At 28.8% G+C, this 23383-nt stretch overlaps 1 protein-coding gene across 4 annotated transcripts in view; it reads left to right on the top strand.

Annotated features, from left to right (window-relative positions):
* pxb (putative Hedgehog signaling attenuator pxb) overlaps positions 1-23383 on the top strand; it is a 367180-nt gene that overhangs the window by 242612 nt on the left and 101185 nt on the right. Inside the window, exon 1 of one of the 4 annotated variants that reach the window (XM_015321053.2) lies at positions 462-1418. The exons of the other annotated variants lie outside the window; for them this stretch is intronic. The gene's annotated coding sequence lies outside the window, so the exon portion shown is untranslated. Of the gene's footprint in view, positions 1-461; positions 1419-23383 lie in introns of those variants that run through there. 4 annotated transcript variants of the gene reach the window in all.

Here is a 23383-nt window from a genome sequence, read left to right as displayed (position 1 = left end):
TCGTGAAAATTTCTCTCTCCCTCTCCTCACTCTTTTGCTCTCTTTTTCCCCTTCATTTTTTTCATTCCCTTTTTTTTCCGTCACACTCTGGTCCTTTCCCATTGCCATAGTTGGACGAGATCGTTTCGGGTGACCCTTCTCGGCGCATAGAAAATGCAAAAACGTTACGAACGGACCCTTTTCCTCTCCCTTTTCCTCTCCCTTATATATATATATATATGTGCCTAGAAAAAAGTAGGAAGAGAAAGAGAGAAAGATATAGGGAGAATTTGTATGCTTTTATGTGTGTATGTGTACATTTATACACACGTATATATATGTGTGCGTGTGTGTGCTGACTGACTGACTGTGTGATCGGCGTGGAAGAAGTGGTGGTCGCGGATGGTGGAGTAGTGGGGATAGAACTGGCAACGTGACGGTAGGGTCGGTGGTGGGGATAAACCTGCCGGAGCGGTGCCAGTGTACTCACGGAGCAACAGTGTGCCGCGCGCCGTCGGAAGGTTAACGTTGATCTATTTCTCGTAACAACGTTATTACACGTTCGATAGTATTATTATTTTGTAACACGCGTGTTTATCTATATGTCCGTGCGCTAACAAAAAGTATTACGGTAGTGTGTTAGTGTTTATAATACGTAACTCTTACGGTCAAATAATAAAATAAAAATGAATATTTTTGATCTTGTCAGGATTTAATATTTTGTTTGGTTTTGGTGTGTTTCTTTTTTTCGTTTCAACATTTTGTTAATATATATATATATTTTTTTTTTTGTTGCTGTATTATTTTATTTCTACGTGAGAAAACAGTGCATGGATGTGTGTGACAAGAAGATATCGTCGAAAAGGATTAAAGAAGTTTGGTTTACTTGTTCATTTTTTTTTTTTATCTATTTCAAGTGATACGTGAAAATTAGTGATAAAAATGTTTACGAAACGTTTCAAAAAAGAAGATATGAATTTGGAAGAAATTGTTTGAAACTTTTAGTGAGATGATTATGGTGATACTTTCGAAGAAGCTTTTTACACGTTTTTGTTAAAGGATCATTGAAGTATGTAAGACGAATCCTTTCAGATTCGTCTACTTCTTGTGTTACTTTAAATAAAAATAAAGTATTTGATCCTGTCAAGCTCGATAAAGAAGAAGAAAACAGAAGAAAAGTATTTTCCTTGATTTCTTTACTGGCAGCCTACATTGAAAGGAAAAACGTAAGAACAAAAAATATAACAGTGCAACGTTAGTGAAATTCGAAAGAAAATTTTTTGACAAAAAGGATTAGTGACGAGAAAAAAAAAAGAAAAAAGAAAAAAGAAGAAAAAAGTTCACCGATCAAAAATTCCAGTTGCATTTTGTTCAACGAGTTATGACGAAAATGTGCTGTTAGCAAATTTGTGACAAGCCGTCGGCTCGACAATTTTTCGGTATGTTTATTTTTTTTATTTAAATAAATTTTTTTTGTTGATATAATTATCATTGTTTATAAATAATAATAATAATAATAAGAGAAGAAACATAGTTAATTTTTAATATTTTTTTAAATTATTTTTTGTCTATCGTTTTTCAACGACGGTAAAATGCGTGGTTTACCACGTGACACTTATACGTTACGTATGCACGCGTGCATACATTTTTACAACGTTTAAATTATTATATTTGTTAAAAACGAGTGTTAACGTAATAGTAGTGGTAATTGAAGCAGGTAAATGGTCCATATAGTTGAAACTAAAAGCTCATTTTAACGGAAATTTAACTTTTCGAAGTGTTTGAATCAGCGGAACGTTGGGTGGATGGGTGTTTTGTGGGTGAGTGGGTGAATTAAATATATATATATATATATATATACAGTGTGTTCAAAGCGAGTAATGTTCGTTTCTTCGTGAGTTAAATGCACTTGCACACGCGTTTTTTAACTTCTCGCACGTGACCTCTTTTCTTTTCTATTTCTTTTCTTTCTTTTTTTTTTATTTCTATCTGTCCCTTTCTCTTCGTTACACTTTTCCCTTTTTTATTTTACTATAAGTATATATTTTATTTATTTATTTTTTTTTTATATATACCGCACTTGCAGTTCTTTACCGTTTAAACGAAAAAAGAAAGAAGCGAAATAAAAAAGATGAGATGAGAAGAGAGAAAATTGTTCGTAATGGAAACGACTTTTGTGCTATTTTCTTTTTTCTTTTTTAAAAAACATGAAAGGTTACTTTCTCTCTTGTCGTTTTGAATTTTATAATATTCTTTTTCTTTTTTTTATTATCATTCTTATTATTATTATTATTTTATATTACTCTTTGTACCAAAAAGTAAAAAAAGAAAGAAAGAACATTCGATGATACTTTGGCTATGTTTCTGTGTTCTCGTTTTAAAAAGTTGGTCAAATTTTATACTGAAATGTTTTTAATTTTACTTTTCATTTGATCGCGATACCCTAAAGGTTTTCTTCTTTTTACTTTTTCTTTTTTTTTTTTTTATCGATTTATACTATTGAACATTATATAATATCGGTAGAAACTGAGGGATGAAAGTAAAGGCTATAGGTTTCACGTTTGGGGGAAAAATGGGAAGGAATAGCTTTTTGACCTTTACTCTTTGAAATTTGAACGAATAAAATTGACAAAGGGAAAAGAAGAAGAAGAAGAAGAAGAAGAAGAAGAATCGCGATATTCGTGGCAGGAAGGAAGTGAGAACCCTTTTTTCTAAAAAAGGCTCGTCTTTCGAAAATTTCCTATCTGAATTTTATCTCCCAGAGAAAGCGGAGAAATCATCTTTTCATTCTTACTTCTTTTCCCTTTCCTCAAATTGTAAAAAACCAGCTGATTAATTTAAAAAATAATGTCACCAAAATAAAAGAAAAAAAAAAAAAAATGTTTTAATGATAACATTTTTTGTTTCTTTTTTTTACCATGATATTTTCGTTGGAAAAAAAAATATTACGAAAAGTTTATTAATTATTTCCAATGTAAAAAAAGTTTCATAAAAATTGTTAAAATATTTCCTCTACATATTTTAATTCGACGATTATTCATCAGTTAATAATCATTCTCAATACGTTTGATTATTATTTATTATCAAATCAATCTGTGTCCATTGATGATACTGTCGTGTAATCTGTGAATATTTGAATTTTATTAAAAAAAAAAGAAACAAAAAAGAATTAACAGAAAAAAAAAAATATATATATATATATGTAACGATTGTGTGTTTAAGTATTCTCTTTGATGTGTGTTAATTTACGACTGCAGTACGTAAAACATTTCGTGTTCGATTACACGTATCGAATATTTGTTAACGAATAGGAATTTTGCATCCGCATATGCGGTAAATCTCTCGTATATCAAATATTCGTATTACATGACACAACACAACACAACTCATGTGCAAAATCAAAGTAAAGTATATAATATTACTTTTCGTTAGGTTTTTTTAAGTATTTTTATTTCTCAATAGTAAAAAAAGAAATAAAATAAAATAAAATAAAATAAAATAGGTAGATTCGTTTAATCTTCTTAGATATTGTATAAAAACAAAATCGATTTGATATTTATATATATTTAATCGCCAAAACACATAATATACCATTTTTATAGAGCAATTAATTTTCTAGAAAAATTTGTATTGCGCATTTTATAATAATCATTTATTGTCGAGTTATAAAATTCATTAAAAAAAAAAAATGAAATTTGTCTTAAAATCATCAAACTTAAATTTTCAATATCATTTAAATAATAAGGTTTACGGAAAAAATATAAGATACCTTCTTTGTAGAGCATTAAATTTCCTACAAAATTCGTCTAGAACATTTTTCTGTACAGTTAATAAATAATGAGATATGAATTTTAATCTATTGGACTGAAAAAAAAAATAATAAAAAACTGCGATGCGGAGAATCTTCCTATTAAAATTAAGAGCTCATATTTGGTGAGAATTTTGTTAAGATGTCTAGCAACCCATTTTTCCGTGGCACTTGTAAAAAAAAAATAATTAATTTTTTTCGACCCACCCTAATATATATATATATATTTTGTAAGTAAAGTTTCATGTACTTTCTTAAAGAGCAACGTATTACGTACAAAGCAACTTATTTCTTTTTAAAATAGTACGACAACTTTGTATTATTAAAAGGTAAAAGAAGATAGCATCATTCTTAACTTTCAAATGGACTTTGAAATATTCTTTGAGAATGGCTCAACTAACTAGCAGCACTGAAAAAAAAAAAAAAATTGTAAAAAAAGAACCTAGGAATGATCGGTCATTTTGTTTCTTCTTTTACTGTAAAGTTCGAATTTTGTTCCATATATTCAAAAAATATTCTCATTCTGTCTCTCTTTATCTCTTTGCTATTCTTTTTATTTTGGATATTTAATATTTTATTTTAATTTAATTTTTATTTCATTTTATCCTAAAAATGAGCAATTTTAACCTCAAAACTCGCCATAGGTTGATTTTAGCGACACACAGCGGATGTTCATTTTCAAAATGGAACTCCACAGTTAATTCGTTAAGAAAATTGAAAAAATAAAAGTATTGAGAAAATTTACAGGATACAAAATATTTTTTATAATAATATTATTATATTTTTAATAATATATATATAGAAAAATTATTTTACTTATGTAATACTTTTGATCAAAATAATCTCATAAAAACTAAATATCCAAAAGTGAAAAAAATAAAAAAAAAAACATATCCAACTAGACAAAAGGTGTATATGTGTGAGAAGTGTGAATGTGAGTGTATGCGAGGTGTAGTTAGAGGGTCGATCGAATTCGCGCGACTTCCAAGAACCATTTTTTTTTCTTTTCTTTTTATTTTTTTCTTCTTTTTACTTCTCCTTTTTATACTTGCGGGTAAACGTAATGCGATATCTCGACGTTACGGATCCAATTCCGTGGCGGATACCGAAAAGGGGGTTGCTATGAAAAAAAGAAAGAAAGAAAGAAAGAAAGAAATGGAGAATGAAAACAGGGAAGAAAAAGAAAGAGAAAGAGAAAGAGATTGCAGCTAACGGAAGGTGGAAAAGAAGAAATAAAAAATAAAAAAATAAAAAAAACTTAGTAGAACTGGCAAAGCAAATAAATTGAAGTTCCTCGCGGAGATTAAGAGAAGGTAGAACACAATCCTCCAAGCGGAAGCTTGCGTAACACGATACGAAAAACACCATCGAAATCATCACCTATATTTCTCTTTTACAAAACTTATACTCTTCTCACTTTTTCTATCTTATTCGTTTTTCTTTTTCTCAGGTTTAATTTCTCAATGAAATCGAAAATCAAACTCCACACCTCCTCTCACACTCACCCCCACCCCCTCATAGAAATCACATTTTTAACAATGTTTGTTGAATTAATAGAATATAGAAAAGTAATTTGTTTTATCAATTATTCTGTTATCTGTAATCCTTTGAGTTCTATAGACGTATATATACGTTTGATAAAAATTACTAACCTTATCGTTCGAAGCATATACGTGTTTGTTAATATTTAGGTAAAGTAATTTAACATTTATATTAATGAATTAAATTATATTGAAAAATAAAAAATTTAATTATTAAATAATAATTTATTCCATTCTTATAAAACATTTTAGATAAAAGTATTCACAACTCAAAAGATACATTTTATATAATTGTTTATTACATTATTTGTTCATGTAGACTTTTCTTTTCTATTCTAAACTGTTTTATTCGATTTATATTATTATGATTTTGAATGATTAATTTTTGTTCATTTTAATATTTCAATGAATATACACACATTTCATTTCATTTTCGATGTAATTAAACGTGAAACTGTAAATGTATAAGATATTTAAGTTTAATTAATGCAATGAAATAGATAGAATATAAAATACGTAATGTTATATTTTTCCTTTTTCTTTGTTTTTAGTTTTAAACTAGTCGTACTCTTTGTTTCGATTTTTTTTTCTTTACCTTTTTTTTTCTATCATCTTCTTATTCTTTTCTATATGTTTTGTTATTGAATGACATAGAAAATGTAAACACAGTGTTCTAGGAATAATAAAACTGTTCTAATACTTAAGCTACTACGACTGTTTATTAGAAATATATATATATATTTATATATATAGCGTTCAAAAGATATTCATCATGAAACTTTCATGTGTACTGATTTCTGTCTCTGAATATCTTTTGAACGGTTAATTTAATCGCCAAAACATAAGACACATTTTTTATAGAACAGTTAATTTCCTACAAAAATTTGTATTGCACATTTTATAATAGTCATTTATTGTCGAGTTATAAAATTCATAAAAAAAAAAATGAAATTTGTCTTAAAATCATCAAACTTAAATTTTCAATATGATTTAAATGATAAGGTTTACGGACAAAATATAAGATACCTTTTTTGTAGAGCATTAAATTTCCTACAAAATTCGTCTAGAACATTTTTCTGTACAATCAATAAATAATGAGATATGAATTTTAATCTATTGGATTGAAAAAAAAATAAAAAACTGCGATGCGGAGGATCTTCCTATTAAAATTAAGAGCACAAATTTGGTGAGAATTGTTTTAAGGTGTCTAGCAACCCATTTTTCCGTGGCACTTGTAAAAAAAAAAAATAAGTCATTTTTTTGACCCATCCTAATATATATATATGTACTTGTATATTTCTGTTTTCACGTTGTCCTTTTATCGGTGTTCGTTTTACTAGGACAAGGATAGAAATGTAGTGGAAAAGTTTGGTCGTATTTTGTCATTACAACGTCTCGGTTTATATCTATCTCTCTCTCTCTCTCTCTTTCTTTCTCTTTCTCTTTCTTTCTCTCTCAGTAAGTTTTGAGTGTCGTTTACAACGAAAAAGAAAAGAAAAGTATTTATATATAAAAATAAAAGAAAAAAAAGATTAAGAGAAACTACTACTCGCATTTTCTTCTGTTCAAGCAAAGTGATAAGAGAAAAGTAAAAGGAAAGCCACACGGAAAAATGCGTGAAATGACAACGAAAATGAAAAACTAAAAGCAAAAAAATGAAAAAAAAAAAAAAACACTACTACACGACACGATGAAATTCGAATTAATCTCGGGACCATTTCTCTCGTGGAAAATCCACCCACTCGTAGTATTTTCATTTGGTTTTTCTGTAGCAAGCGCCACCCAACGCTACTGTCACTGACAGTTATTAGAAAGTTATGGCATGTTGGTGAATGAGATAGAGAAAAAGACGGACAGACAGACAGACAGAATAAGAGAAATTGAAGAATAGAATGTGCTTGAAATTTCAAGACACCAAACTGCGAGATTGAGAAAGGGAAAACATCTAACTTGGTGTCTTTCTCTCTTTCTCTTTCTCTTTCTGTTTGCTACACAACTTTATTTCGGTCTTTTAGCAACGGCAGGGGGGTGTTAACTCGTACATATATACAACGTAGGAGATCTCCTTTATTCTATACATATCTATGTACATATTCTTTTTTTACTTTATGTTCGTTGAAAATTTCTTCAAATTATTTCGACAAGTAGAAGAAATTTTTTGTTTTCTTAAAAAACAAATCAAATACAAAAATGTAGTATTCAACATTCCTACTTTATATATTCGTAATAACATTTTTGTTCATTTAAAAAATATAACAATTTGTCAATATTTTTTATTTATTTAAAATGTAAGTTTCTGAATTGAAAATTAAAATATAAAATATATTTATTGTTATTAAATTATTTATAAGAGGTTTGTTCTTTTTTTATTTTATAGAATTGGGATTTTAAATAAAAATTAAAAGTATACATTTCTATATATAAAGTATGCTTATTGTTATTATATTATTTACAGGGAGTTCGTTCTTTTTTATTTTTTATTTTTTATTTTTTTTTCATAGAATTGAGATTTGAAATAAAAATTAAAAATATAAATTTCTATATATATAAAATATATTTATTATTATTAAATTATTTATTTATAAAAGGTTTGCTCTTTTTTTATTTTATAGAATTGGGATTTTAAATAAAAATTAAAAGTATAAATTTCTATATATAAAGTATGCTTATTGTTATTATATTATTTACAGGGAGTTCGTTCTTTTTTATTTTTTATTTTTTATTTTTTTTTTCATAGAATTGAGATTTGAAATTAAAATTAAAAATATAAATTTCTCTCTCTCTCTCTCTCTCTCTCTATATATATATATATATATATATATATAAAATATATTTATTGTTATTAAATTATTTATAAAAGCTTAGTTCTTTTTTATTTTATAGAATTGAGATTTGAAATAGATATATATTTTTTTATTTACCATCAAATTAATATTCATTCGTATTTATCACGAAAATATATTATAATATATTATAATACTTAATTATAATAATATATAATAATATTATATATATTAAACTTGTTATCTACAATACGATTTTTAAATAGAGTATATTATACGAAGGATAGATATAAGGTAATGGAAAATACATCGAGCGAGAAAGAATAATTTGGCAGTATATAATTTGATAAATCTTTTGACAAAAAAAAAAAACAAAAAGAAACGAAATGAGTATATAACTTTAGCGAATATTTTGTTCTGTATCTTTTTTTAAGTTTCTGATTTGTATGTACATATATAATAACTACGGGGGTTTGTGAAATAACAGGCTTTCGCAAATAACTGTTTCAAAACTGTCATATATCGATTTCTGACTTGAAACAGTTATGAGCATCTAAAAAAGAAAATAATGAAAAACACAAAAAAAAAAAATAGAATCAAACTGTTATGGTTCTGACTTATATAGAATTAAATTATTTGAGATTTTTTATATCTGTGTTCCATTTTGTTTCTATAACCATTATTTTTTTGGATGGTGTTCTGAATCGTTTACGATTCGGTTTGGTTTCATTTCGATTCGATACAGAAAACATATTCATAACAATTATAACATTTTAGTTCTCATAACTATTTAAAAAAAAAAAAATAAATAAAACTATAACATAATTGTTTGAATAGCTATACAAGAAATGTCAGATAAATTTGAATGTTAAACTTTATGAAAAATAATTTATAAATTTATTATCCACTATTTTTATCACAATTTTTATTCTATACATATTATATTTATTTCTCTTTTTTTTTTTTTGAAATTGTATCAAATAAAAAAAAATTAAATTAAAAAAAGTAGATTAATTGCTGTTATAGAAAGAAATAAATAAATAAAACTTCCGTATAATAGTTAATAATATAATTAGAATTATTAATAATAACCAAACGTTGAAATTAGGAATAAAAATTAAAAGAAAATGTTTTTTTTAACATTCACAATTAAAATAAAAATTTATCATTTGTAAAATTAAATTCTAACGGGTGTGTGTTCAAATTTGTATTGAACGAAGATGAAATAAAAGGTGTGTGTAGAATAAGAGGGTAAATGAGAAGTGAGGAGTTCATTTGAAAGGTTACATTTATAAGAATGACAATGTGCCATAAGTGTCATTAGGTTTCTTCCTGTAAAAGCAAGAACAACTACACCGGAATTAGATATTGTTCTGAATGCGGTCGTGCACGGAAGGAAAGAAAGATGGAAAGCGAGAAGCCTATCGTAAATTAGGAATAAAAATTAAAAGAAAATGTTTTTTTTTTTAACATTTACAATTAAAATAAAAATTTATCATTTGTACAATTAAATTCTAACGGGTGTGTGTTAACCCATTGACTGCCAGACATATTTAGAGCGACTTGCCTTAAATTTTTAAAAATATAATAATATTAACTTACTGATATAATATTGTAATGGTATTTACAATAATTGATAATTAATGTTTTTTACACCATATAAATATTTTATTCAAACTTTTTAATAATTCTTAACGTAAATAACCATTTGTAATTAATCTGAAATTGCAGCACACACACTACGAGATATCTCGTAGTTGGCAGTCAATGGGTTAACATTTGTATTGAACGAAGATGAAATAAAAGGTGTGTGTAGAATAAGAGGGTAAATGAGATGTGGGTAATTCATTGAAAAGGTTACATTTATAAGAATGACAATGTGCCATAAGTGTCATTAAATTTCTTCCTGTAAAAGCAAGAACAACTACACCGGAATTAGATATTGTTCTGAATGTGATCGTGCACGGAAGGAAAGAAAGATGGAAAGCAAGAAGCCTATCGTAATATATGACGATAATGATACATACAACGTTATAGTGTATAGTAATGTATAGTATATAGTACGATTGCCGACATGATAGCTGATATATTTCCTTCTTCCTGCCACGATACTTTTCTATTACCACCGACACATAGGGAATCAAAAGAGAGAGAAAATATTACCATGAAGGATGGAACACTGATTACCGTTATACCAAATTGCTTTCTACGAAATGAAAAGATTGTCTGAAGATAAACGAGAACAAATTACATTATACTTAGATATTTTTCTATCGATCCCCCTGTTTTATCTTTTTTTTCTTTCCTTCTTTTTTTATCACAGGATAATGGGTGAAAACTATTTACCAAATTATTTCTATTTATGTATATATTTATTAATCCCTTAAGGAACAATTTTGGCTAAACGTAATACAACGCCGCACGAGTTAACTCGAATGTGCAACTTAAGGGGTTAATTATATAATACATTTATTATTAATTATTTAATATTATATTATTCAATTAATAATATATATATATATCCTTATTTATATTTATTTATGTATACTTATAATTATTTTTATCTTCAACTCGTTATTTGTTTACTTTGAATTGAATTCTTGACGAATTAGTATAATTTTTTCGGTACTTACGTATTAACGCCACCGCAGCAAAATTCCACTAATGCGCCAATCTACACCTTAAATTGTTGCGACAAATCATAGAAAAAAAAAAATTTTAATTTAAATCGCAACACTTTTAAAATTCAAAACATTTTATTTATAACAAGTAGTCAATCGGATTTCGGTGGAAAATCAATTGGCCGATATAGAATTTAACATAGATTTAAAACAGTCTCTATTTTCTTTCACCTGATGCTGTCGCCATAACCCTGACAAAACCCTAACGAAACCCTGACGCAACCCTGACGGTTGCTGTGTGCAAACAACAAGATTGCTGTTTATTGGCGCATTAGCGGAATTTTTGCTGCGGTGCCATGGCGTTAATACGTAAGTACCGTTTTTTTATCTAATTAAAAAGATAGATAAAAGAATCCTATACTTTTGTTCTGTGAAAATAGAAAAAGAATGAATTTTACATGCCTACCACCCACTTCTCAAACCCCAACCTCAACCTCGTACACACGCGTGTTTTTACGTGGAAAAAGTAAATTTTTTTTGAGATAAGAATAAAAAAAAAAAAAGAAAAAAAGAAAAAAAAAAACAAGGAAGCAAGCAAGCAAGGCTAGAAAAAGTTTTCGTCGATAGTTTTTCGCGATATTAACGTTCCGTTACGATTTTCTCTTGGTGAGAAAAGTTTTTTCCCTCTTTGACTCGCTTTGAAACGTTCGTCGATCGATGCACTCGGCATTGCACACCGGTAGCAGCACCAAGCAGCACCACCCGCCTCTTTCTTACTCTAGAAAATTCTCTCTTACGAAAAAGAGAGAGAATGGAGAAAGATTTATATGGGTATACCGAAGAAGAAGAAGAAGAAGAAGAAGAAGAAGAAGCAGCACAAGCAGCAGCAGCTTTCTACTACAAAATTTACCGAGCGTTTCTAACCTAACCTAACTTAAAGAAAGACAAAGAGAGAGAGAGAGAGAGAGAGGATTTTAACCCTGGGAAAGCGTTGATTTATTTAATTAAAAATCGATACGACTTTTTTTTACTCTTTTTTCCACCCATTTCCACCCCTTTCTCTTTTTTTCGTATTTTTATGATTTTATTTTCTTTTTTTTTGGCGGGAGTTTTTCTGTGTTTCTTCCACAATTGTAAGAACGATTTAGTATATTAGATAGAATGAGATAAAGATAGATAGATAGATAGATAGATAGATAGATAGATAAATAGATAGATAGATAGATAGATAGATAGATAGATAGATAGATAGATAGACGGATAGACAAGCGTTAAACAAGTTTTTCAACTATCCTCGAGTTTGTTTCCGAGTTATCGATTAATAGTTTCGGCAAACGTCGCTTTAAATTTGAAACTTCCTTCACCATGGGGCGTATAGCTTAACACGCTGAGTCATTTTATTTAACCGAACAGCTCTACGTGTTAAACGATAACCAACTATGACAAAGTTTAGCCCTGTCTGTCCTCTTCCTCTTCCTCTTCCTCTTACTCCTTGTACTTTCCTTTTCCTTTATCTTTTCCTTCATTTCTCGTCGTTGTCATCGGCCTCTTATGTTAGTTAGTATTTAACAACTCATAAAAGTGTCTAATTTGACTAAATTTAGTTTTGTTTTTGTTTTTTTTTTTTATTTCTCTTTAAATGAATTCTAAATTCTATCTTACGAAAGAGAATCAAATTTGTCTTGTAGATTATTTAGAAATGATTTTTTTTTTTTTTTTTTATACGAAATTGTTCATTTAATTCTATCTATCTTTGTCTATTTTTTTTTTTTTTCTATATTTTTAGGCGGTCAAATTTAAATATCTAACCTATGCATACTTATTCTTACCTATATATCTAAAATATAGCCAATTGGATACTTAACAATATGTATTTTATTTTATTTTAATATGTAATGTTATTGATGTGTAATATTTGAATGCATTTTTATTGTATTTATTTGTATTTTTTATTTTTACAAAAATTACAAAAAGCTTCTCGCCATTTTCGTTCGTTCGATTTATTGTATACAGTTAAACGAGTTAAATATTTATTTTTGGTTAAACATTGTTTTATTATACTTGATTCAAGAGATTTTATATATATTAACTTAAATAATATTGATAAAAAATAATATTAATATATATATATATATTTTGTTAAGCAAATATTTGAAGAATGGTTCTTTGAAAAAGTATGTAGCTTCAGAAATTTGCCAGCAGATGGTGCCACGTGATGATACAATCGAAATTCACCAATGAAGATTGATCGAATCGATTAATTAAGTCCAATGAATCCCTTTCCTACCCTTCCCACTTCGTTTGGAATTTTTTTTTTTTTTTTTTAAATAAATATGATGTATTTTTCGTTTAACAAATAGCAAAAAGATTTGATCACTTTTAGTTATTTATTGTCACATCGAAGTTTATTAACAGGAAACGCGAATAAACGTACAGTTGATTTCACCTGCAATCTCAGCATTCTTTTTTTTTTTGTTGATCATCGATACGAGATTAAATAACAATTATTGCCATTTATTGACCGAACATTTTATTTTCTTTTTCTTTTTTCTGCTTTCAATTTAAATACAATTGGTCATTGTATTTCGATTATTTATAGGAAAAATTCGTGTTGAATATCGATATCCCCATGTATTTATGATTCCTGTTGTCGAGAGTACAAAACGACTATCAAATTTGTTATTGACATTCTATCAAGAAAATATATATATATATATTGTTTCCTTTTTTAATTTTTTTATTTTTTTAAATATTCTAATATCAAAGTTTCATTCTCGAACTTTATAACAATACGAAATCTTGTGTGTATGTGTGTGTTTAGTCAAATTTCAACCGATTGAATCATACAAATAATATCAACCATATAAAATAATCAAATCTTTAAAAGGAAACTTTAATAATTAGAAAATGTTGAAGGTGAAGGATGATTCCTAGGGATTTTATTTCTTTCCCCTAGCTTTCGTAAGAAGCATTTAAAGTTAAGACAACGGGCGGAACCAAACTAGGAACACTAATCGCGATGGACTTTAACAAACGATAAAGCAAGACCTGTACTATCCTAGAGTTTTCCTTCCCTTCTTCCCTTTTCCCTAGGCCCATTCTTTCTCTCTTTCTCTTAAGTTCACTTCGAACATCCTTTCGTCGTAAACTCGGTTTAAGTGGATTCCCTTACTGGCGTGCTGTGGCTCGAAGGCAACTACCACCACCACTACCACCACCACCACCACCATCGAAACCTTGGACACCTACAACAAAGAAGGTGGTGGTTGCTTTCTGAAAATCTTCTCTCTCTTTCTATCTCTCTCTTTCATTCTTCTACTAGCAACCCTCATTGCAAGGGTTTTCCATAGCGAAGGGTTGGAGTCTCAGCTTAATAAAGCAGACGGTGAGAAACGCGAAACACGTGTGTGCAAAACTTCTCCTTACGGGACTAACTCTGAAGACTTCCTACCCCTATCCCCTCCTTCCCTCAACCCCCTTTTAACCTTTAGGTCTCTTCTTCTTGCTCGTCGTCGTCATCGTTGGTGACGTCGGTGGGTTCCTTTCGGGAGTTCAAGGGTCTCCCAGTACTCCTGGAAGAAACTTATGACGACGACAGTGGAAAAGGGGGAAGGAAATAGGAAGAGGGGGTGGAGATGAAGAAGAAGAAGAAGAAGAAGAAGATTCAGGGAGAATGCTGACATTGTCCTTCTTGTCGTTGAAGCGTCACCTAAACCACTCTTCATTATTGTCCTCTCTCTCTCTCTCTCTCTCTCCCTCTCTTTCTTTCTCTTCCTTATTGTCTATCTATGTCTGCCTTTTTTTTTTTTTTGGTACTAACCACAACCAGATCTTTATTTGAATAGTTTTTTTTATTTATTTATTTGTAAACTTTGAAAGTATTTATTTTTTTATTTTTAAATGTTGAGTCATTAAAATTAATTTCTAGATTTTTAGATAATATTTATTTTAAATTGAGGGAATGTACTTGATAAAAGAAGAGAAGGGTGTTTGTCTTTTTTGTTGAAGGACCCCCACACTCGAACGTTCAAATTCTTCTGATTTTTTCTCTTTTTTTTTTTTTGGACTGCTATTTTTGTACTCGTTGTCCTTTAAAATACGAAGACTACCTTTCTCGTTCATCTCACAGTTCACGAGCTAGTACAACGACGAAATGCGAAGACTATGTTATAAAAAGTAAGAGAAAGAAAGAGAGAGAAGATTTTCACATGGTTTATATATATATATATATATATATATATATATATATATATATATATATATATATCTACTCGTTGGCACGCGTTGGGATTTAGAAAGAACTTTTCAAGTGTGTTCCTGGCTTTAAAGTTACAAGGGCTCGTAATATCATCACTGTTATCTCTCTCTCTCTCTCTCTTTTTTACTTTTTTTTTTTTATAAACTTTAATTAAATTAGATTCAAACAATTTTACATACATCCGTAAAATGTATTAACCCAAATATCAAATAATATCAATTTCAACAACAAATTTTTATCTACATATTAAATTATTCATATAATAGTAAAATAATGTTTAAAATAATTCCAATATCAAATCTAATTCCACATTATTAAATTAAACTAATTTTACAATACACATTTTCAATGTATTATATATATATATGAATATAATAATATAAATAATTATCGCAATAATTAGAAGATTATTTACATCTTTTTTTAATACAACAAAAATATACATTTGCAACATTTGGAAGTCAGTATTAATAATAATAATAATAACAATAATAATAATAATATTAATAATAATAATAAATAATAATGATACTTTATAAAATGTAATACGAATAAATTTCTATATTTCTAATTAAAATTTAATTTAACCAATTATAACATCGTGAATTTAAACTTTCATTTATATTTATATATATATATATATAGTTTCTCTTTATATACTATAATATTATAACTCGAGGTATAGAATTAATCCATCACGAAGAGACACGACTAATTACGGACTAACGCGAGAACGAAGTATTACTTTCCCCTTACCTTTCCTTCTTCTATCTTTTCCCTTTTCATCGGTGCGTGAAAACGTGCTCAAAGGACGAATAAGGGACGGTACGGTACGACGGACCTTTTTGGAAGAAAACTTCGATCTATTCGCAAAGGACTAAAATAAGAAAAAAGAATCAGAGAGAGAGAGAGAGAGAGAGAGAGAGAGAGAGAGAGAGAGTAAAAAGAAAGTAAAGGCAAAGGGAAAGGGAAGGAAGGAAGGAAGGAAGGAAAAAGGTATCCTTAGAAGCAAAGTGTCGAAATTCAACGAGAAGATCACTATGCCAAAGTCTTCCTTTCATAAATCTATACCAAGAAAGGATAAGGGTGCGAACTTTGTTTTCGCGTTTGGTCATATTGAGAAAATGACGATGAAAGTAAGAAAAAGGGAAAGGGGAACGAAGTAACAGACTAAAAAGGGAGTGGGGGATGAGAATTTTTGCGGAGGGGGGGGGAAGTTAGGGGGACAGACTTTTCCAAGACTTTCCCTTTAGACTTACTTTCTTCTCGTTCCTTCCATACCACCCTAAATCTATTCCAATGTTCTTGCCTTTTTTTATTCTTTTTTTTTTTTAAACTCATCTTCCCTTCCCCATTTTCTTATCTTCCTTCTTTTTCTAATTATTTATTTTTCTCTTTTTTTTTTTTGTATTTTTTGGTTTCGTTCTTTTCTTCTTTTCATCTTCATCATCTTCATTTTCATTTTCATCTTCATTCTCAGTACTCATCTTCTTCGTTATTTCATTCGACGAAGGTAGGGGAGGATGGTGGGGGAAAGGCAACGCCCTTTGCAAAGGAAGAATTTACGATATCATTACCTAGCTATCATTTTCAAGGTTGCACGTGCAAGTGCCGTGACCGGTAAGATAATCGAAACACGTGTATGTGTGTGTTCGTCTCATTATTATTACCAAGTAATGATCTTACTTATTACATATATATACCTATTACATTACATTATATATATATATTACATTATATTATAATATTATGTATATATATATATTGGTAGCTTTATAAAAGCTATATATATATATATATATATGTATATATAATATTACAATACTTATTACATCTTTATACAAACACACATATGTTATACGTGTTATTTTTTCTTCTGTATTTATTTATTTATTTTTTTTTCTTTTGCAAATATCAAACGAATAAAAAAATTGGGGAAAGAAAAAAAGAAAGGATTGATGGTGGTTTATGGTTAGACGGAAAAATTATAGCGCGTAGGTGCACAACGAGTATTTCCCGATGGCACGTAAATTTACGGACCGTTAACTTCAACGAATTTATATGCCTTCTTTTCGCGACCAACGCGAACTTTATTATTCGTTTCGCGCCTACGCTTTTCTCTCAATTCTTTCTCTCTTTCTCACTCATAAATACATATAGTTCGCTCTCGTTCTCGTTAAACGTCGACCTTACCCTAAACTTTGAAATTATGACCAACCAATGGTAAGGTATATAAGCTATGGCACACATACGCACACACACACACACATACACACATACACACACATTGGGCTACCAAAAATGAGGATAAAAAAGAGTAGAGATTTCTATAGGAGGAAAAAAGAAAAAAACATATATATATATATAAAATATACTACAACCGTAAAAGAGTATCGAATATTTTTTCTTTTTTCATGTATTAAAAAAATTTTCACGATTCACGATATTTTACGATCAGTACAATATTTTGTACGAAATATCTTTTTTTTTTTTACGTATGGTGTCCAATAATATTTTTGAACGACACGTAATGTGTAAAAGGTTATTTTATATATTACTTTTAGTTATTAACTATATATATATAATAATAATAATTTATAGAGATTTTTTCATTTATAATATTTATAATAATAATTCATAATTTTTTTATATATTAATAATTTAGTTAATAAATAATAATATAATTATAATAATTTAGTTATATACATAATAATTTTATTATATAATTTTAAAGAATTTATTTATATTTACACACGTGTTGTTTGAACTATAATTAAATTTTTAAATGATAATCGATGATATTATCTAATATATCATAAGTGATTATTTAATTATTTAATTATTTAATTCTGTTATCGTAATAAAACTACCCCTATTCTACCTCACACACACATACAAACACACATATTTTATCTTGAAGTTTTGGTATAATAATCAACGTCGATTTGTATCGGAGACAAAAGTTATAATAAAATAATAATAATAATAATAAATGATGAAAAATTGCAACGTAGTTTGAAAAGAGAAAAAATCGCGTGCAATGAGTTTGGGACGTTTATGGCAAAAGCTTTGGGAATGTTGGAAAATGTTGTTATGGGAGTGAGATCATCACCCCCTAGGGGAATATATCCTAGTACAAGTATAAGGTTATTTCTACGATCGCGAAAACTTTTAATAGCTTTCTGATAGCTTATTGCTAAGGCTTATAAATAATTTGATATATCTTGTTGTGTCTGTGTGTGTATGTCTGTCTGTGTGTTTCGTCGTGTGCTTTTTTGATCATCCCTTTTTTCTCCAACCATCTTATTCTTATCTTTTTCTTCTTATTCTTCGATAAAACAAAATTCCTCCCCCATTCCCCTTCCCCATGACAAACGTAATCATTCTCTAGTTATTTTTTATTATTTTTTTTTTTATTATCTTATCCCATTTTTTCTTTTCTTTACGAATTAACGAAAGTTTGGTAAAAAATTTGTTTTCAATCAACTACATATTTTTATAAAAGTACACACATGCACACAAACAGACGTACACACACACACACAACGTTCTCATTTTATTTTTCATAAATTTAAAATAAATTAAATTATAATATATGTAAATAATGTTTATATATAATTACACTATATATAAATTATAATATATGTAAATAATGTTTATATATAATTACACTATATATAAATTATAATATATGTAAATAATGTTTATATATAATTACACTATATATAAATTATAATATATGTAAATAATGTTTATATATAATTACACTATATATATAAATATATTAATACTATGCATAAATTTTTATATAAATATATTCATTATAAATATAAGTAACTAGGCTGGGTGGATGGTAGGACAAAAATTAAATATAATTTGTACCAAATATATAATCAACTATAAAAGAAATATATAAATACAAAAAAAAAAAAATAATGTTAAACAAAAAATTATACAAAATAAAAAGTAAAAATATAATTTTAACCAAATATAACTAGAAAAAAATATATTTTTCTATCTTAATTCTCTCTCTCTCTCTCTCTCTCTTTTTATAATAACCTTTAACCATAGTGAAAAATATTCAATTACGCGTCGGTGCATTAATAAACGAACGTACGTACATACGTACATTCTAACGTAGGTAGGATACGTAGAGGGGGTGAGGAGGGGTTTTTTGCAGTGGTTCGGCTGTAAGATTAATGATACACGCGTGGCACAAATCCATAACGGTCTAGCTAGCAGTGACGGTACTCGAGGGTGAAAGTATTAAATTCAGCGGGTAGGTTTAATTAAATCGAGTCGCGTCTGCCACTCTGAAGGAGGAGAAGGAAGATCGTCGAACTCTGTACGAACATTTTCCACGAAAGAAAAGTAAAAGAAACCAAACAAAACGAAACGAAACGAAAAGAAAAAGAAAAGAAAAAGTGAACGAAAGAAAGAAAGAAAGAAAGATGATAATATAGAAACAAATGAAAGTGGAAATGAGACAGATTCAAAGTTTTCTACACCCAAGTACAGTGAGAAAGAAAAAAAGAAAAAAAAGAAGAGTAACTTGAGTAGGAACACTAGCTGAAGGGTGGGAGGTGAGAGTTAGGGGTTGGTACAGGTGATTATTTCAAGGTTTGAGAAAGTCACTGATATGTATATATATTCTTTTTAACATTGAATATACTGCAACGAGGAATAATCGAAGATGGCAGACAGAGAGTGGTAACCCTTTTCAATGTTACTTCGTTATGTAACCCTTCTTTTCACTCTATACGCTTCTCTGCACCCTATATCTAACTATAGTGAGAGTGAGTGAGAGAGAAAGAGAGATAGAAGCGTGCACGTGTAAATAATGTGCAACCCTGCACTCTAGACATTGCGGTGGTAATCATACAATCATGTAATATCGTGTTGAAACCATGCATATACATAACACACGTTTATATATCTAACCACAATCTCATAATTAATTAACATTTATCTTTTATATGTCAGATACATTATTATTATTATTTATTATTTATTATTATTGTTATTGTTATTATTAGACTGGTAGTATACGTTTCTTTTATATAAATCATTGTTAAAAAGTTGTGATTAATTTCTGTTGCCATGACTTTTATGATTTTGTTTTATTTATTTATTTTTTTTGAGTATTCGTTTGTTTTTGTTTGTTTTTATTATTATTATTATTTTTTTTTTTTTTTGTTAATTTTGCTTTCGGTAAAAATCGTGATATTTTTGTTAAAACCGTTAACGCACGTTATTAAATGCAACGGTTGGAAAATAACGATATACCGTTGGATATATAGAGAAGTATACGAGACTAGTGGTGGGTGGTGGGTGATGGTAGGTGGTAGGTGGTGGTTTGTTGCTGGAAAAGAGTATGTAGAAAAAATTACGAAACCACATATTCTCTTCCCCGTAATACTTCGTTCTTTTTTTTTCTTGCTTTTTGTTTTTCTTTCTTTCTTTTTTTTTCTTTCTTTTTTTTTTTTCGTCGAGAATAACGAGGAAGTACTTATATTACGTGTAGAGAATGAAAAATCATAGAAAACAATGTAGAAATAAAAAAAAAAAAAGGGATTTTTAATTCAATGATACGATACGATAAAAGAGATCTCGTTATCGGATCATACCTACCCACCCCTATTCTTCCTACCCCTTCCTTTTTAATACCACAAAAAATTACTTAATCACATCGTTCACTTTTGACCATCATCTTATTCAACAATAATTAATCTTATATGCTTTTATTTGATCAATAAATTATTACTAACTGGATTTAGTATTTGTGATAATAAATTTTCGAGTTCCTAATGTTAATTATTATTAATAATTTAATTATTGTTAAATGCCAATACGTAACGTATACCTCAGATCGTTTTTTACTTTTCCCCCATAACAGTTCAACGTTGTTATAGGATATACTTTTTAGTTATTTTTTTTTTTATTATATTATTTTTAAACCATATTTCGTTCGTATAGGTTGGTAAAATAAAAATTAAAAAAAAAAATAGAAAAATTTGGAAAGCACCGTAACGATATTATTTTGAAATTTAGATTCGAGAAAATCGATCGATTTACCCCCACCCATCATTCACTCCATGCTATACATGTATGCATGTATGTATTTTTTTTTTTTTTCATTCATTTCATATTCCCGTTTGAAAATAAAAAAGAAAGGAAAAATCTTTTTGGGATTTTTTTTAACAAACAACAATAAAATATAATCCATGAAAAATATCGAACTTTTCTATCCTTCCACCACCGATTTGTGATTTGTAAGGATTAATGGGGGTGAGGTGGGGGGAGTAGTTTGTATCAATCAATCGTTAACCAAACGAGGGGAGGGGGAGGGGGCGGAGGTAGAGAGGGGTAGTGCTGATCAAACAACAAAAATTGGTATCATCAAAATGTAAATGAACGCGCGTTGTCGATTGATTACACCCTTTTATTCGAAAAGTTCTTATCACATTGGCGCAGTGTTTTACAAACTTTGTTGTTTTTAACAACAACAACAACAACAACAACAACAACAAAATCCTTCACGTTGAATTTTTTTTTTTCATAAAGAATATTCAATTTTTCACAAAAATCACAGGAAGATAATTTTTAAAGATTGCTTTTTATTTAATATTTTTATTTATTATTTTTTAAGAATAATTTGCCATATTTCCTTTGCAAAATGTTCATTGCCTATTCTTATAGAAATACAAAGTTTAATATATCGAACAAATATTTCGTTCCTTTGTAAAATATTCTTATGGTGATTTTGTATACGTTAGTTAGGAAACATCCTGTTATACCGTAAAACCATAATCGATTAAATTTGAAGGAAATGATAAAAGATCAACGTGATTTTCCGTAACGGTTTAGGAAGAAAAACTCGCGGGTTTCTCGTAAAGGGAGAGAGAAAATGTTGTGCAGCTGGCTAAAAGGGACAAACATATATACAAGAGAAAGTGCAAGACAGAGAGAGAAAGAGAGAGTTAAATTTTTCGATACGCTTTCGAGTATATCGAATTGAGTGAGGGAATTTTAGAATAAGAAGAAAAAAAAATAAAGAAAAGAAACCACGAAAGTCATTTTCAATTTTTCACGAATGACGGTAGATGACGAATGAATGAAAGTAGAAAGAAAAAAAAGAAAAAAGAAATAAAAAGATTGAATAAGATAGAAAGTTATAAAAGAATTGTATATGATCGTAGAAAAGCTTCTAGCAACCTCAAATGGGTTTGGAGAGAGGGAAGGGGGTCTTTGTCACATTGGTTTGTGGTTTAGGAAAAGAAGACCCATCCCTGTGTGTCGGGTGGGCTTAAAACGAGAGGGTGACGAATCGATTTGAGAATCTTAAACACGTCCCTTTTCTTCATTGTTACTCTTTTACGTGAATCTGAATTTTTTACGGTTGACCAGAAAGTAGAAGAAGAAGAAGAAGAATAGAAAAAAAAAGAAAAAATTCGTAAATCATTGGTTAGATACATACACCACTACAACAACATCCAACCACTACCATTAACACTTTATCGTCCGAAACCAATTGACACACACACACACACATACACGCACACATAAATACACCTAAAAGATTTAACAAAATTTGTGTATGAGTGAAAAATCAAACGTATCGTTTTACTTTCTATTTTGAATTTTTTTTCGTTTTTTTTTTGCAATCATTCTTTCAAAATAAACGGGAGAGTTATGAACGGGATGAGAACAAATCGAACAACTCACACATACACACACATACACACACATATATATATCTACAATGAAGATAGAAAGGAAAATGATATTTTCGTAACGAGTATGCCGAAGGACGTGGGGGTGGAAGAGGGGGAGGAGGATAACGTTGTCGGAACGTGCAACGAGCCAGCTAGCAGCATGCAACCAGGGTTGTGTGCAATTACCGAGAACGATATTTGTTTTATTAAGTCGACAAATGTACGGTTTCGAACGTAATGGACTTCTCCTAGAATGAGTGAGAGAGAGAGAGAGAGAGCTAGATAGAGAGAGAGAGAAAGAGAGAGAGAGAAAGAGGAAGGTAACCACCCGCGGTTCATCGATTTTGAAAAATATCGAGGTCGCGTTGTGGTCGCTTCCAGCGATCTCAATCCCTATATGTATGTGTGTCTATATGTGTATTTATGTATACACATATACGTAGTACTACGTGCATAAATAAATTGTATAGTTTGTAATAGCAAATATGTATGCAGCCGTGTATAGTATATATATATATATATATATATATATATATATTTATTTATATGTAACGTGAAGATATACTAACTAAAGAGAACAAAATAGTTTTACCTTATGATAAAGTTTGAGTCTGGTTATATTATAGTAGTTTCATTTATAAACAAAATATTGAATAACAAATAGAAATTTATTTTCTA

The sequence above is a fragment of the Polistes dominula genome, unplaced genomic scaffold, assembly GCF_049000335.1.
Source record: "Polistes dominula isolate Pdom_NZ unplaced genomic scaffold, Pdom_raw_medaka contig_29, whole genome shotgun sequence".
NCBI classification, from domain to species: domain Eukaryota; kingdom Metazoa; phylum Arthropoda; class Insecta; order Hymenoptera; family Vespidae; genus Polistes; species Polistes dominula.
Note: the sequence above shows the minus strand (reverse complement) of the source record. Positions and strands in the feature narration are given on the sequence as shown.